General features: G+C 36.4%; 1 protein-coding gene across 5 annotated transcripts in view; it reads left to right on the top strand.

Annotated features, from left to right (window-relative positions):
- LOC126368360 (cadherin-86C) overlaps positions 1-18,625 on the top strand; it is a 245,490-nt gene that overhangs the window by 117,693 nt on the left and 109,172 nt on the right. For 4 of the 5 annotated variants that reach the window (XM_050012280.1, XM_050012282.1, XM_050012283.1 and 1 more), the window contains exon 1: positions 10,824-11,064. The exons of the other annotated variant lie outside the window; for it this stretch is intronic. The gene's annotated coding sequence lies outside the window, so the exon portion shown is untranslated. Of the gene's footprint in view, positions 1-10,823; positions 11,065-18,625 lie in introns of those variants that run through there. 5 annotated transcript variants of the gene reach the window in all.

Below are 18,625 nucleotides of genomic sequence, written 5' to 3'. Positions count from 1 at the left end.
TAAACGCCAGTTTGTTCCTTGTCAAATTCAATTCAAAAATATCTTTATTCAATAGGTAACATAGTTACACTTTGAATCGTCAATTTTTACATAACGAACGTCTCGTCCGCTTAAAACTACTGCAGCTTCTCATAACTGTATAGCCGGGGAAAAGAAGCTGCAAGAAAAACCTCGGCAGAGAGCCCTAGACGTTCTTTAAAAAAAACATAAAATATTGTTTTACAATTGAGTAATTTATCTGCCTAATATCAGTTCTCAGACAGTTAATCCCATACACATGTTACTATTTATTTATTATTTAAATTATTATAGGCACAACATTACACATTCGAGGGAGGCGTCGGCCATTCAATTTGGTATAAGATTGCCATATCAAAATATTCTTAATTATAATAATATTTTTAAACTAGTGTTGCCAGCAACAACACTACTGGGGCTTATAAAACCCTAGTAAGTATAGTAAGTAAAAAGTTTATTTCCTCGGCCTAGTAGATACTAAGTCCGAATACCTACTTGTTATTTGTCTTGTCGATGGCTTGTCGTGGTAATATTCTAGAAAGATATACTTTTATGGTCCTGGTAAATGGTTTTGAAGCGCAGAGTTCATAGATTAGTACTATACGACGTATTTACGAGCAAAGTAACTTTTTTATGGTGAAATGTCTATATTTTAAAACATACAAAACTGCCTATACGATTGTTACGTGAAATAGAAGACGGCCAAGATATCCTAAAAGAAAGGCCTTTAAAAGCCTTGAAGCGTCACTTTTATCAGTGATTTAAGAGCCATACTCTTGTCGATGTAGCATCCTCTTCTCATAGAAAAGAGTAAGATAAGGAAGTCAAGGAATTTATATTTGATAGACATCAATTCCTTGGCTTCCTTATAAGGCACGACGTTCGCCTTCCGTAAAGGCAGGAAGACCAAGAAGATGTAAAGATGTTTAAGATGTAACATCTTCTTGGTCTTCCCGCCTTTCTTTCCATCTTCTCTTCCATGATGTTTTTAATAAATTTAAGCGAAAAATAAGCGTAAAATTTAGCCTAGAGTAGAGTAGCCTCAAAGCGTAATCCGCCAAAGTTTATTTTTACTTAAGACTTTTACTCTTTTATTATATGTTTAGACTGCCAATAAAAGTGTTAAGTACGGCTCCGTATGTTTTATAGGCGGCTTACATAGTTAGTGGTTTTGTAATATGTAATGGTATTATATGGTATTATGTAGATATTAAACGTATAATTTATGACTTGATCTGACGGCGGCATAGCGATGGTGAGGAGCGATGATGGACCTTTTAGAAACGTGTTGATACATATGGTGTAAGTTATGACAATATAGCGATTTTGGACGTAAATATTGACTTACGGTTTATGATAGAAATAAATAAAAATAAATAAAATAATAAAAACGTTTACTGCAAGAATTCAGGTTAGGTACATTGCAGATTACAGTGCGTAAAATAGTAGGTATCACCAAATTCTACTTTTTCAAGCATACACAATGAAAATTTTACACAAGAACGGAAGGTACAAGTTACATTAGTTATAGTTACATTATATTTCTACAAAGATCAGACTGTACAGGTAAGCTTTTTATCTCGAATAAAGCGACTTCTTTCAGCTGACCTTAATGACAAGAGAGCCATGCAGTTTATTTTTCGTATTGATCAACATAATAAAAATAAAAGACATTATAAAAGTGTTTAACCCGTCGTTGATATAAATAAACATAATAATATCGTTAGATACGATCGCTAAAATAATGAACATTTAGGTAAGTTATCATTTTTGCAAAAATCTCCAGCGCTTTTTACAATTATGTCTGGCAAAGTGACGAACGGCATCCGAAATAATAAAAAAAACAAAAACATGTATAAATTATATAACTTTATCTGAACATGATGATATTGATTTCCGCTACTAGGTTTAACTTGAACCGTATCAAAATCTAAATGTGTTCGCACCTCCCCTTTTCGATCTCGTCTCTTCACACCTAAGAATTCAATTAATCTGAACACCCGTCAGCCCACGGATTCGTGACTCGTAATTACTTTTACTAAGAAATAAAAGATAGAAGAAATAAAATATAAAAAAGAATACACCACTCTACACCAGCCTTGTTTGGGGAAGCAAAAAGAAAAGTTTGAAATAACGGATCCCACAATGAACGATGATACGAGGATTTCTTGTAATTGAATCCGAGGATTTGGACTTTAATGTTAAGAACTCCTAAAGGTTCCACAGAAGCTCGAGTTTTAAAAGAAAGTCTAATAAAAAGAAAACAAATTACAAACTTCCATTTACAGTTAACTTGTATTCAAAGGACAGTTTTGATTTTGAATTGATTGGCCTTGTTCAAAGGATAATACTTAATTAATATTTATAAATGTGTTTTCATTTTGTAAACTGTCTTTGAGAAGAGAACGGTTTTGTTACTCTTGTAGATAAATAAATAACAAACACTCTATTACTTATTTACTTAACGGTACATCTTGACTTGAGGTGGTCTCATGCCGCATCACTAATATGGTCTTTACCTACCAGATAATTTTTACAGCGCACAGCAGACCCGACGCTAAACGTGATGAGTTGAAGGCCCGTCCCCCTGCCGCTATTCATTATAATTACCACAACGGTGTGCTCTCGTGCCCTCACTATGCGCATGAGTTCACTGTAAAGATAGGCTACATAAACCATCTTTGGGCGCATCAGCGTCGTGCCGACTAGGAGTCGAAGTGGTCGCCATGGCCGAAATCGGTCGGAGATCATCATCATCAATTTTTACATTACGATGTAAAAATTAACGAACATTACGAAGATATACTCTTACAGTAGAAATCAGTGTTATTATGCCATGATTTTAAGAGATACCTATGTACGTATAACATATCGTAACCATACATAATTCTGAATCAAAAATCGTTTGTTCGCAATACAGGATCATTAGCGAACACTGTTTAGTGTGCTATAGTGAAAGCCAATTCAATTTACTTATTTTCCAACAATGATTATTATTTACTAACAGCTTCAGGACTTGATAAAGCTGAAAGAAGTGGCGCGCAAGGAAGTCATAAAATAACCCTATATGTATACAATAGGCTTATAGAGTTTCCAACTAGTCAAATCAGTTACTTTTTACTAAACGTCAAAACAGATGTACTATGGAATTTGTATGAAAAGCACACTGTGACGTCATAGGAAAACGTGACAAAATGTTGATTTATTATTACGTTTTTCTTGAATAAAATTCACGAATAAGTCAATTGGAAAAATAAATTACTTTTCATCAGTTTTAAATCTATCTTTATTTAGTAACTAGCTTTTGCCCGCGACTTCGTCCGCGTGGCGTGTTATATAAGAGAGAGATCTTTGTGTGTGTGGGAGTGCATATCAAATTTCAAGCATCTAACTTATGCAGTTTAGATATTTTCATACAATTTTTTTCCCAATAACTCCCATTTTTCAAAATACAGCCAAAAATAAACTTTATATTTACTAAGGTATGCATGCATGCTAGATTGAATCAATTGATTGAATTGATTTTTTTTTAATTGATTGTTCATTGAGTTTTAATTTTAATACACACTTCCTCTCTTCCCTTCAACGTTGCTGCAATGTGCCCTACAGGGTCCATGTTTTAGTTCCTATGCCTATGTAACACCCCATTGTACTACATGGAATGCAATAAATAATTTAATTGAATTGAATTGAAAACATCTATCTTACGCGGTTTCGATTTTTTCATACAAATGTTTTTTTCCCGCTAACTCCCGTTTCCGTGGGAATTTTGCAATATCCTGTTGCAACTAAGGTTTAAGTTAACTAAGGTACCTGCATGCCAAATTTCAAGCGTCTAACTTAAGCGGTTTAGATTTTTCATACAAAAGGATTTTCCCGCTAATTTCCGTTCCCGTGGGAATTCCGGGAATTCCTTTCTTAGTGCACCTCTACGGTACCTAAGCTATGTCCCTTCCAAATTTCAAATGCCTACATTTAGCCGTTCAGGCTATGCGTTGATATGTCAGTCACTGAGTCAGTCAGTTTCTCCTTTTATTTAGATTTGATTTTTTCATACAAATGTTTTTTCCCGCTAACTACCGTTCCCGTGGGAATTTTGTAATATCCTGTTGCAACTAAGCTTTAAGTTTACTAAAGTACCTGCATGCCAAATTTCAAACGTCTAACTTGAGTGGTTTAGATTTTTCATACAAAAGGATTTTCCCGCTAATTCCCGTTCCCGTGGGAATTTCGGGAATTCCTTTCTTAGTACACCTCTACGGTGTCTAAGGTACCTGCGTGCCAAATTTTAAACATCTTACTTGAATGGTTTAGATTTTTCATACAAAAGGATTTTCCCGTTAATTCCAGTTCCCGTGGGAATTTCGGGAATTCCTTTCTTAGTGCACCTCCACGGTACCTAAGGTACCTGCATGACAAATTTCAAACGTCTAACTTGAGTGGTTTAGATTTTTCATACAAAAGGATTTTCCCGCTAATTCCCGTTCTCGTGAGAATTTCGGGAATTCCTTTCTTAGTGCACCTCCACGGTACCTAAGGTATCTGCATGCTAAATTTCAAACGTCTAACTTGAGTGGTTTAGATTTTTCATACAAAAGGTATTTCCCGCTAATTCCCGTTCCCGTGAGAATTTTGGGAATTCCTTTCTTAGTGCACCTCTACGGTATCTAAGGTACCTGCATGCCAAATTTCAAACGTCTAACTTGAGTGGTTTAGATTTTTCATACAAAAGGATTTTCCCGCTAATTCCCGTTCCCGTGGGAATTTCGGGAATTCCTTTCTTAGTACACCTCTACGGTATCTAAGGTACCTGCATGACAAATTTCAAACATCTAACTTGAATGGTTTAGATTTTTCATACAAAAGGATTTTTCCGCTAATTCCCGTTCCCGTGGGAATTTCGGGAATTCCTTTCTTAGTGCACCTCTACAGTATCTAACGTACCTGCATGCCAAATTTCAAACGTCTAACTTGAGTGGTTTAGATTTTTCATACAAAAGGATTTCCCTTCACTACTCTGCTCCTATTGATTGTAGCGTGATGAAAAGTATACTATAACCTGCCCAGGAGTGTGAAGAATAATTGTACCAAGTTTCATTAAAATCCGTCCAGTAGTTTTTGTTTCTATAAGGAACATACAGACAGACAGACAGACAGACAGTCAGACAGACAAAAATTTAACTGATTGCATTTTTGGCATCAGTATCGATCACTTATCACCCCCTGATAGTTATTTTGAAAAAATATTTAATGTACAGAATTGACCTCTCTACAGATTTATTATAAGTATAGATTAGAATTTTATAATTTATCTTTAACATAAGAAACAACCCAATTCACAACACCATACCGAGACATGACGTAACATCTTATATCACGCATATTTGGCACAATAACCTAATTAAACTTATTCACCGGCTATCCGCAATAAATAATATCCTCACAACATCTATAATATCCCGTATTACAATAGTATCACGGGCGAAACAGAGCCAGCACCTAACAAGCAGTAAATTATGAACAAGATTTACGAACAACATTCATCATTTGAGAATTAATCCTTACGATTCTCAACATCGCCTAGAGATATTTCAATATTCCGCGAAAGAATCCCATTTATTCGATAATAGTGATGTAACATTTTATTTTTATGACGAAAAATACTTATTAGGTATATAAGTGTGAACGTGAGAAATGATAAAATGCTTTTTACCGCTTGGTGAGAAATGTTTTCAAACTTTTAGAGTGTTTTTATTACATTCATACAAAAACTTACGCTTGTGATTCCTAATGGGGTGGGCATAGTTACAAGTAATCAGAAGATAACTTGCAGCCACTAATTTACGAACTTTTAAGATGTTCGTTATGAAGCTGACTTATATTTATAATGGTACATCATTATAAACACTTTCCTTTAGTTTATGTTTCGTAAAGATCATCAGAAAAATATTGAATGGTATTACGACCTCCGTGGTCTAGTGGTTAGAGCGTTAGGCTCACGATCTGGAGGTACGGGTACGATTCCCGATGGAGACGTCATCGAAATCACTTTGTGAGACTGTCCTTTGTTTGGTTAGGACTTTGCAAGCTTCAATCACTTGATTGTCTGAAAAAGAAAGATGATTCGTGCTTTGGAAGCCACGATAAGCCATTGGTCTCGGCTATTACCTGTACGTAAACAAACACCTCCACCAACCCGGAGACTGTTTTGTTTTATTATTTAAATGTGTTTTTTTTTTGTTAAATTCGATTTTGTTGAACCCCAAATCGAAAGTTTTTCAATTTTATTGATAAGAAGAACAGAAACCTCTGGCTTTTACGATATGCTAAGGAAAATGGGCACTTGTTATGTTTTTGCATCTACGCTGACGTACGTACTAGCTTCTAAGCAAGTACGTCTTGGAAATAGCTATTATCCAACAAGGGAAAACGTCAATTTGATTAAGAAAATAAATTATCAATAATAATTACATGGTGATTAAAGCGCTTTATGTTTAATTAATAAATAAATGGGCCGTTGCAAAACAAAAACTTCCGGGAGACTGATGTCATCTGTTTTGTCGACTATTGGCAATTGACATTTGTGATGTAATGCCTGCACTCCTGCCATAAAATCAATCAGAGTTCCGGATTATTACTGAATTCTAATTGGGTCAATTCATGACACAAACTTGATTATGAATTAATTCTCTGTAATTCTCCACCAACCTGCAGTGAAGCAACATGATGAAACGTCGAGGCGCCGTGCCCAGCAGTGGAACTTATGGAGGCTGTTTTTTACATGCAATATTACAATGAATTTGTTACGCATTAGTAATTGCATCAGAAAAGTCAATACTCGATTATTTAAAAAAGTGAATAGTACGTACCTACTCTTCACATCACTATAGAATAATCGCGTTCTGTTTGACGTCCCCTCATATTTCTACTTGAACAACAAAGCTATGGGTTGGAGCGACCACGATTTGTCGTAAGTATTTTTGTTAAATTCACGCCTATAATCTCGACTGAGGTAGACACTTCTTCTTCTTCTATCGTGTGGGTTGTGAGGTGAATTACCAACATCATCAACCCTGGTGTCAGGGTTACTATTGAGCCGCCAAAAGCCCCTGACATGACTCTATAACGACTACATACTTACATCAGTAAGTAGTAACCGGGAACAACGGCTTAACGTGCCTTCCGAAGCACGGATCGTCTTACTTTCGGACAATCAGGTGATCGGCCTGTAATGTCCTAACCAAACTAGGGACCACAAAGTAATTTTTGTGATATGTCCCCACCGGGAATCGAACCCAGGACCTCCGGATCGTGAGCCCAACGCACAACCACTGGACCACGGAGGCCGTTGACACAACGAAACATATAGGTAAAATACTTGTATGTTTTATTAGACGTTGTAAGTAATGGTCAGGGACGAAGCGAAGACAAAAGATAAAACCAGGTTTTAAATATAGTCCGCACAACGAAGGAAGTCACGCGGCCGTGGCGCTAGTGTCGCAGATTCTATATAGAATTATTATGACTTATCAAGTAGTTCCATTAAAATTTGTAATCTCTGCCCGGAGCAGTTGCAAGGCGGATATATCTACAAAAAATAAATCGAAATTAGATGAGTTTGCAAACTACTGCCATTGATAAAATGCTCTATCTAAGAGGTTACGATTCGTTAATATATTTGTTAAAAGAACATTCCACCATCAAAAATGATCGATATGTTAATTTTACTAGATGTGTATTATGCATGTAAGGAACAGTATCATAAAAAGGTGTCAATTAATAATTTGCATACAAAATTGATGATATTAAGTTAAACGTTTCTAAGTTGGCAGCACACTGAATTTTAATTTTATTTTTAACTTAATACTTATCATAATCATAATTGGTTTCGTCACTCGAGTTTTAAAGCCATGGTAACCCAGTTGGTAAAACGCTTGCCTCTCACTTTGAAATCGCAGGTTCGAATCCAGCACAGGCCTAAACCAATGATTGTCGAATTTGTTTTCGAATTCATATTTGGATCATAAATGATTATATCACGTGCTCAGCGGTGAAGGAAAACATCGTGAGAAAACCCACATTCCCGAGAAATAATGCTAAGGGGATGATGACGATCACTCGAGTTTTAATTACGAAAAGCCATATCAGGATTGAAGTTCATACAAATATGCGGAGTTTACGAAAATGCTTAAACATCAGCTTAACCAATGCCACAAAAACATTATAACCTTCAATATTATTTACTCCCCCTATCTACAAATAAACATTACAAATCTTTATCGTCCAATAAATACATAAAATCGCATTTACAGAAATAACCATTGTACAGAATCTCAATATCCAATCCCTATTCACGTGCACAAATGTAGATGCTCTTTTCTTTATCTGGATCTAGACCCAGTCGGGATCAAGGCACGACCTCTAGGCGCGCCGGAGCAAAAAAACCGGGAATGGCGCACGAGCAGGCAAATGAAATCGAAATAACGTAACGTCGGGCAAGGCAGGCAACTCTGCGAATGAGATACGGTCTTTTGATTAGCCATTGTGGACTGCGCGTTGTGGAGTCGCTTTACAAGTGTGGAATAAAAAATCGGATTAAGGGCTTTTGTGTTTTGTCAAAATCATCGGTCAAAAAATCAGTGGGGTTTTTTTAAAGAAAAAACTATTCGTTTCGATTTTTTTTTAAATTGCATTTAATCTTCGTGCAAGAAATTCTAGGTTGAAAAAGAGATCGATGAGTAATTCCCTAATATATTGATAAGTATTTATTAGATAATATCATGTTTGATAAAAAAATATCATTTTTGGACAGTTGCCGAGTATAACAAAAAGGTGACCCTTTATAATTATTCTTACTTCAGAAGCCAAAAATAAATTCAGCAAGAAATTTCGTATGGTTGGGCACGGCATTTTTCGGTTCGACGATTGAGGAGCGTTTTGTTATTTTTGAGTCAGCAATTTACATAATGTTTGCGTATTTTCAAAGCGGTTTTTTGGAGTTCCTTGTGTATAAAGTTGAAGCTAAATCGTTCGTGGAAAGGATTATAAAAGTATCAGTCCACGGCATGAATAAATTATCAATTTATCTTACGTGAAAGTGAACTAACACAGACTTGATCATTTTATACCCACGGTACTGAAAGCTCGGTGACGCGTGGGTACTTGGTTCATCATGCGATGGATGTACCTCTGACTACCCCAAGTAGGAATATAATCAGGTTTTTTTTGACGTGACTTATTGTAGATTTGCCGCAGATGGCATTAACTACTTGGTCGGACAAATAGGGACCGCTGAAGGTTCTTACCCGATACAACGTTTAAGACAACAGGACTGAGGGTGCCCAGTTTGAGAGGAAAAATATTTGAAAGAATTAATCGACCCTAGTGAGTCGATAGCGATAAGCGTTGATACCGACCCCGCCGGCGTGGTCGGTATCGGGGTAATATAATCATGAGCTTATGTTAAATGTTATGTAAAAGCACACCCCAGAAACTCCATACAAAAATTACATTCTTACCACGTAAGTACGAGCGAGACCAAAAAGAAGACTAAATAAAAAGTTAAAACAGAATCTACAGAACCTTTTCGTCAAAAGTCGACTCAATAATTAATCAGTTTTTTGCGAATTCGTGAATTTAAAATTCCGATATCCTATTACGGCAATTAATCAATATTTTATTCTTTGCTTTATTAGGCATAATGGATGGCTTCGTAATAATCACTAATTCTTTTCAACGTAGACATCGTGATTCTCCCCATAATAATTTATGGGGCCACAAATTTTGATTTATGGGGCAAGTTGGGGACAAGTAGGGTACAGGCAATTATATGCGTTGATTGAGCGAGGGACTTTCAAAGTTACACCCTTTTATTAGTAAGGGAACGTTCAAAATGTTTACCGCTATAATTGTTTGACAAGCAAGTCTTTTTCTAATAAGTTTCTTCTGATCAATCGTAAAATTAACTATCACTATCGTAAAAAAAATAATAATATCGTAACTTAATATGTTTTATGCTGAGGTAAAGTCCTTAGTTATTACTATGTTTTTAAATTACTTCAATAAATAAGAACTTAAAACAATGATAATAAAAAGCAATTAAAATCGGCGCGCGCGCACTCGCTTTATCCCATACAAAAGACATCAACGCATCGTAAGCGCGCCATCTGTATTTTTTCTTCGTAACGTTCTAAGAAATCAAGTCATTTTAAAACTATTCTAAATACCCCTCGGCCACCCCACGCAGTTTCAAGGTGGAGGGTTCGTAAGTCACGCTTAGTTCCGAAAGAAACTTCCTTTCGTTCGTAATTACATGCGAGGCGGTGGCCGAAGCAACCCTCCGCACGCGATCCGGCCTTTTTCACAACACCGTTCAATCTCCGACAAACTTAAAATCGAATCAGCAAATATTCATTCCAACTTCACCCACCCTGGAGCGGAGAAAAGATCGTCCCTATTTAACTTTCAAACAAACTTCCATCTTTTATTTATTTTCATGCATCTGATCAAAACTAGTAAAAGCGTACAATATAAAATATCGTTAAAACTTTTCCGACTCAAAATCAGCGTCAATATTTAAGTTTAATAAATGACCGATTCATATTTAAAATATTTTAGTCTCTTCAAATTCAAGTACCTCTCTAGAGTTTTTAAACCAGACTTAAGGCACAAAAAGTAAGGGAATAAAACGTGCAATAAGAATAGTGGAGCTATAAGTTTTCATGTGTGTTGAGGCTAGCAGGGACTAGTGGGGTCGCCAGTCCGGTAGCTATGGCCGGTCGAGTCTAGTATAGCACGGGCTCGACCACGCAGCGGACGCCCGTATCGCCACCACGCGGCGCGCGCACACCAAACAAAAATAAAACTACAAAAACATTCAGTGAAGTGGACTGTGTACTCCAAACTGTGCCTTGTGTCTTTAAACCTTAACATTAACATGTGTATATGACATTAGAGGATAATAAATGCTACTATATACATTTGGAGCGAAAGTGTTTTATGCAAGAGCTGATAACTGCAAGCTTTCGTAATTGTAGCGTGATAACAGTAAGTGCGCTTTGATTTACTTTGCAACTGGTTTATTGTTTCTTTGTTTTAGTTTCCTTGTGCAGCAGTAGAACCAGTCTATCTAGCCGTTCTATTCATTTAATAACTCATTTATTTCCAAGCTTTCCTACCAATCATTTTCTTAAATCTGTATAAAGCCGAGCTCAGGTATTTCATATCATGTCTACAGCCTTCAAAATATCGACAGCAATGTGATTTGTAGTTGAAATGTGGTTTAAAATAGTATGGTATAAGGGTGATTTTTGTATGGATGTCGTTATCAAGTTTTGACAACTTGCCAAGTGCAGTGACTGTGGAATGTTTACTGTTTCTTATCTACGAGAACAACGTTATGTTAACCGACACATCCGTACTATCACAAGATTCCATACGCCTTAAATATGAAGAAGGGTTACAAATCCTACCTTTTTCATTCTATTTTCGTTAAAGTTATTGGCTTCAACTTTATTGACTGCGTTCATATTTCGTTAATGTAAGGTCACGCAACTTTGTAGCATTAAATACTTTTCTTGGCTTTTTTGGGCTAATGATTTATGTAGGTAGTAAAATGGATCATTATTTAAAAGTGACGTTTCATTAAATTTATAATAGTAGACATAATTGTTTTTATTTTTAGTTAACACGTGCGTTAGATTATGCAATGTTAATGAAGACAAATTAAGTCGTCGATTTATTTATAATGCATCTTTAAATTGATACATGTATTAACTCACCTATAGATATCATTTTCCCAATAATTTATAAAATCATTTTAATTCTTAAATAATTTAGGTAGGTAGGCTTTTATGACTGAGGAAGTTTTTTCAAATTCAATTTCTGTTCGACATCAAAATCGTATTACAATGTCGATGACCCTTGCGTATTCACAGGGTGGTACTTGAAACATTCGGAGGCAAATTCACGAATATGATTTACTACTGGGGTAGACAGAGCGCCCATTTCTGAGACGATTGTACTAAACCTTTTCTAATTTTGTCAATGTACGTCCTTTTAATTCTTCCTCTGCCAGCCCTACCATCCTATCACCTATAGCTTATATGCGTATTTTGTATATCTTTTATGTAGGTATAATAATTACTAAAACAGAAATAGGCAATAGGTGTGTGGGGTATATAATAATATATATATGACAGGTAGGATCACCGCACCGTTATTTATAGACATACCCAGGTATCCGGGTACATTCATTACAAGTTGAACTGTGTACCCACACGTCACCGAGCTTTCTGTTACACCAACGTGATAGGTGATGAGCCGCATCACCGTTATTTATATCACTTCACACTCTGCTTACCCCAGTAACTACTGAAGTATGTATTCCATAAGCATCTTAACTCAGTTTGCGTCTATCTAAACAACATATCTCGAGTTACTTATCAATACAATGGCTCGTCTACTCCCTCATTAGATGAAGCCAGATGATTTGACATCCCGTACGATATGCATGATTGAATGATGATCATAAGATACTCGAATATTGTATGTAATGCCTTTACAGTGTAGGTTGGGAAGACTAGACCGATTTGATCGATCGCAATCATAAGAGACAGACAGACAAAGTCGCTCTATCGCTCCTGACTTATTGTAGATTTGCCGCAGATGGCATTAACTACTTGGCCGGAGGCGTTTTCACCAAACATGCGCGCATTATATGCCTGGTGATGATGTGGTAGTTCTGTTTTACCTTACTTATTTTTCATAAAATTTCGTTCTTACTGTATCATGCGTGCGTACAAGACAGACAGTCTGCGCGCGCTTTCTTACTTCTTCACAGCCCCCTTCGGAGGGGGTGAGGTAAAACCAACTCTTTCCAAGCTCGTTTTGGTGCGGGCGGAATTTCTCTTCTATACGTCGTTTATTATTTAGTTCCTATCAAAATTCCGCTCTCCAACTCGCAACGCGTTCCGTCGTAATCCCGCTTCTGTGTGCATTGGGCTTAAAGCTATGATTGTATTAACTCGGCCGTTCAAAAACACTAATTTATTTTATTACAGGAAGACTAACGGCTTTACAAAACTAAATGATATAAACCGTTTAATTTCCATTTGTAAGAGAGTTAATCAAGTGTCTTAAAAGACCGGAGTAGTAAAGCAAAACTGTAGACCCTTAGGATAATGGGAATAGATTAGATTAACTTAACTCTCTCTCTAGTTACGTGTACATGAGTCACTCAGATCTGTTCATTGATAATAAGCTGGATAGTATTTAAGGCACAATTATTAACAGACGTGTCCTAAAATAGTATGATAAGAAAGTCCATTAAATTCATACATAAATTACATAAAATAAACAGTCTATCTACGTCCCACTGCTGCGCAATGGATGGCCTCTCCTCAATCAACCGGAGATGGAATTTTATTTAGCCACACTGCCTCAGTGCGGGTTGGTTACTGGGCCAAGCCAAGCCAAGCGCTTACCAACGGCTTAACGTGCCTTCTTAAGCACGTAATCATCTTACTTTTTCGTACAACCAGATGATTCACTGCAATGTCCTGTCCTAGCCAAACAAGGGCAGTCTCAAAAAGTGATTTTCGACTGTGACCCCATCAGGAATCGAACCCGATCCTCCAGATCGTGAGCGCAATGCTCTAACTAATACACTACAGAGGCTGTAATAATTAAAACATAATTCTATATAAGTTACTCACTGGGTGCATCAAGACGGGTACAGAGGTCGAGATTAACCCCGAAATGATGGTGTGACGTAAATGATGACGTCAACGCTTATCGAACAGATTGGCCCGAGATTCTGCAGAGTCGAGAAGTGTAGAGGAGTCAAGGGCCTTTGCCCAGCTGTGGGATTAAGTAGGATTAATAAGATAAGGAGAAACAAATTAACTTACTGAATTGCCGCAATTTTTTAAACAGAAATCAGAATCATTTATTCAACGTAATTATCGTTAGATAAACTTGTTGAAGGTCAATGTAACATTTCTGAATTTATTTTATTTATTTATTTATTTTATTTATACATAGTCATTACAGATAATCCAAATCGACAATGTATGCAAACTATTTACTAAAAAACTTTAGACTGATATTAGTGAATTCCGCCAACGAACGATATAAATCTGTGTCCGGGTTTTCATGGGCTATTTCGTTAATCGCGCGAGTAGCCCGAGCAATAGGTGAGTGCTTCCCGAGGTTGGTACGACCAATACCTACTGCGAACATTGTAGGAAGACGCCTAGCCGAACGTTCAATATTGGGTACAATCAGCCTTAGACATTTAAGTATTTACGTCATTTTGAAAGGTGTTATGGCTGAGGAGAAGAAATTGCAACAGCAACACATCATTTAATAACTAGAGGAACATATTTAACCAATTCTCCATCTCCCTCTAAAAGCGAAATTGCTACACTAAATCGATTAATTAACTTAAATAACTATGAATGAGATAGCAATACATGTATGTATGGACGTAGTGTCTAGACATGTTTAAGCCACAAGTATGCATGCTATGATACACACAGATCAATTTGATGAAAGACATGCTCGTATGTGATGAAATAAAAATAATGAACTATTAAGGAGTCATATTACTTTTAAGGAGTCAAAACGACCTTTGGAAGAGAATCAACCATTATAGAACCATAAGTAGAATATTTCAAAGTATGGCAGTGTAAAATAGTAACATAAACAATTTGTTAAATGATGCAATAATGACGTAAATTCAGTGAGAAATTAGAATTTATTGATTTTTAAGCGTAATATTAGAACAGTATATTATTATGATGAATTGTAGCGTTGACAGCGACTTTCCGAACGGCGACTCGCGCTACGGCGAGTCTCTTTACGGCGAGTGGCCTTATTTTCCCTCTACGTCGAGCGAGTTTTGACGTTATTGTACAGTTATGGTAAAAACTGTTTTGCTGTTTTTTCATCATCAGTTTCGGGACCCATATAGGCCATCTACAACTTAAATAAGTCCCATTACAAGCACAGACCTCTCCTCAATCACCCAAAGGGGGAATGGAACATACGCCACCAACTTGGATTGGAGCCGTATGTCAATATTACTATTAAACTTTCTATGACGCTTGCGGCGTCCACGCTGCAATCGCTCGGCCTCTGTGGTCGCCAGGTCCGTGTCCAGATGTACTGCGTGTTTCCACCATGGATGTAATGAAAATGTGTGATGAGATATGAAAAATAAAATTTTGAGACTTGATGAATGGTTACTAAATAGGTTAGCGAAGGACCAAAACTATACTTACGTATAAAAGATCACACAATAATGACCCATCCATGAATTGAATTGCGGAAAGTAGAGCTCAATACCATACTATACGTATAAAAAATAAATAATACAAATACAAATACTGGGTGTTAGTGACATCGTAAGGAATACTGAGGGAGGTCTATGATTCAGACCATGATTCTGAGTTAAAATCAAGTGGAATTTTTCGTCGCAAAATTCATGATTTTTTTATTTATTTTTTTAATTATTTTCAATTCTATACTTTTGCGATCAAAAATTCCACTTGATATTAACTCTGAATAATGAGCTAAATCAGCCCCCTCAGTATTCGTTACGATATCACTAACACCCTGTATACTTTATTGCACCAAAATAAAAAGAAATATTTACAAAAGACATAAGAAAATAATAATAAAAAAGAAAAAAATAATGATAATAATAGTAAGAAATAAATAATGTTGTCTGTCCGTATGTCTCTGTCCTTACACCTCAACAAAGCCAGTTACGTCTGTAATGGCGACTGGCCGGCGTTCACGAAACGCTACTAACGTGCGAGTTAAATATAATTAAGTGAATTTACTCAATGAAATGAGATTTTTGTTCCCAGCTTCGTCTGGGATAGAAGAAAAAACTTGTAGAATGCCACTCGTCTACTCCGTCTACGTCATTATTATTTAAAACCCGTTTTATGACATAATGTTATAATAGATGCGAAGCTGAATCTTATAAATGAATGTGAGTGACGAGTGTTTTGTACAATCACTGTTTACAAGAACATAATCGGTATTTTTAGTGATTTGGAAAAATTGTTTCCTAAAATAGTTTACAGTCATGAGGATGTTGGAATGACGTGTTTTGACGTAATAAAGATTAGTTAGATTTGGTCCTTTGGCCTCTTTTTCAACGCCATACAACCTTAATAATTCTAATTAAGTTTAGCGAAGAAATAAACTAAATTGTATTGTCACATCACAAACTTTGAAGCGACATTGAAGAATAGTCTAAGTAACAATTTTGGTACTGATATTGTTAGATTTTATTATCGAACATACTTATTATCGATCACATATTTTGACATATTATATTCATACTTAAACTTACTCATAAAGAGATTTATGATACCGATATAAATAGCAGGGTCAGAACAGAAAGACCTAGGCAAACAAACCGAGATCAGATCCAAGATGTTTAAAGAAAGGCCAGGAAAAGAGTACTCTAAACCAGCGAGCATGCATGAAGTCTTTGGTGAGAGTAGAAGAAACGAAAGTGGTGTGTCAAGATCGTAGTAAGTTGAATTCCGTGGTCTTTGCCTACCCCCAACGGAAAATAGGCGTGATCTTATGTATGTATAAAGTCATTCCCATCTGGGCTCAGTCAGCTTTGAATATGGAATATATTTACCTAAAACAATGTAGATATTCTCGTGTCCGAAATCAGAGGACAGAGAGGTCAAAAAAATAAAATAACACGGATTGATTTACAATTTAATTTCGTGTGCCATTTTTAGCAGATGTGATTTAATTTGTAACAGTTCGCTTTATTTTCGGTACGCTACGATTTTTTATATAATACCTAGCTATACATTATTTTCTTCTGTAAAAAACCGGATCTCTCAGAACTTCAGATTAGGTAAACGGATGTCTCTTGTTTCGTCGAAAAAATGCACTACAAAGTAGTATTTTCAAAATTAAGTATTATTTTGGTCCTTTAAATTTTATGATTTTTAAAACCATTACAATATTTAAGTAGTACATATATACCTATTACGTTAGCGCGATAATATTATATTTCCAATTGAGCTTTAGAAATACAGCTATCCTATTTCAGTCCAGCTGTGTAAAATGCAATAACTTAAACTTTATGGAAACTTAAATGTCACAGTCGATTCTGCCTCGGTGGTGAATAAATGTCATCTTTATGAACTTGTACTTCGCTTTACCATAGAAATATAACACTGGAATGCATCAAAGATCATATTAAAGTACTTAATTAAATAATTGTAATAAAAGTTACATACCAATAAAGATTTCTGCTCAAGTTTCATTATTGACATATAAAATTGGGGAATTGAGGTAGTCCTGAGGTTCACCAAGCGTAATATTATCCCTTACAACAATAATATGGAAAACTCACCTGTTTATTTTCAATATTGCCCTTATAGGTATATAGGTAAAAAGGCAAATGGCCTATGTCAGTCGGTTCTTCGTGATTGTCAGATGACTTTCCATTGTAAGAAGGTAATAGGGCAAGGAGATATTGAATGATGGTTGTAGAACGCTCGTTTCCCTATTCATAACATATTACTGAGTATATCACGCTTCAGGAAGTTTGCTGCGCTGTCGTGTCCATCATGAGTAAGAGATGCTTGACAGTCAACCTGTTCTGCGCATTCCCTGTGCTACGTTTAACAACCGCTTTTCGTTCAACCTCATTCGATATCCACCTCGTCAAGTAATAAAGATTACGCTTTTGTCAGTGTAGCATTCTCCGTGCTACTTTTTTAGGGAAAAATAGGGCAGTGGTTTCCCTCTTGCCTTCCGCCCCGCAGTACTTTGCCTGACGCGATTGGGATGGCGCCCAGAGTAGTCTATTTCAAAGCCGTACTAGGACTCATGTCCACCACCTCTAAATAGTTCTGACAGTTACTGCTGCCCTCTGTCAGGTTCTAGGTGACAGTCCCTGTGACTTGCCCCTTCCGTCCTGCATTTCCTTACCGATGGCTCCCATCTTCTATATATAAAATGTATATATTGTTCTTTAGTGCGTCTTAAATTCCTACACGAAATCCTAGTGGTCATAACGAGCTCACTAATCTCACAGACTCAGATCTAGGGCAACTTTACGAATGTACGTGCTTTCCATTATTCATGGTCGATTGTTGTAGTGACGGAAAATCGTTAGCGCTCTGACTCATTAAAGAAATACAACTGGTTTCTCTTGATTGCTAAGATTTGTGCTGATAACAGATAAGTGGCTGAATTCGAACTGGACACGTGTCTGGATTTATAGGTTGGACCTAATTTTATGTCTTTGCACTTACTTGGCGGTGCCGTGCCCGATACAGCGAGACTTACCTACGTTTTTCTAAAGTACTCGTAGAACTTAGTAATTGCAGTTCTTTTATGTGTCGATATTACTGTTTTTTATGTACCTATTTATCGCAGACGGTATGAGCGATTGCTACTATACTATTCCAGGAATTTACTCAGCAATCCCGGCATTTCGACCCGAGATTAGATTTTGAGATAAACCTCCCTTCACCAACCAGCACACATCTCACTCATCCCGTCTGGTTGATTAATAGGAGATCTGTTACCAGCATTGGGACGTACAATAAGC

The sequence above is a fragment of the Pectinophora gossypiella genome, chromosome 7 (genome assembly GCF_024362695.1).
Source record: "Pectinophora gossypiella chromosome 7, ilPecGoss1.1, whole genome shotgun sequence".
Taxonomy (NCBI): Eukaryota; Metazoa; Arthropoda; class Insecta; order Lepidoptera; family Gelechiidae; genus Pectinophora; species Pectinophora gossypiella.
This window is presented reverse-complemented; position numbering and strand designations above follow the sequence as displayed.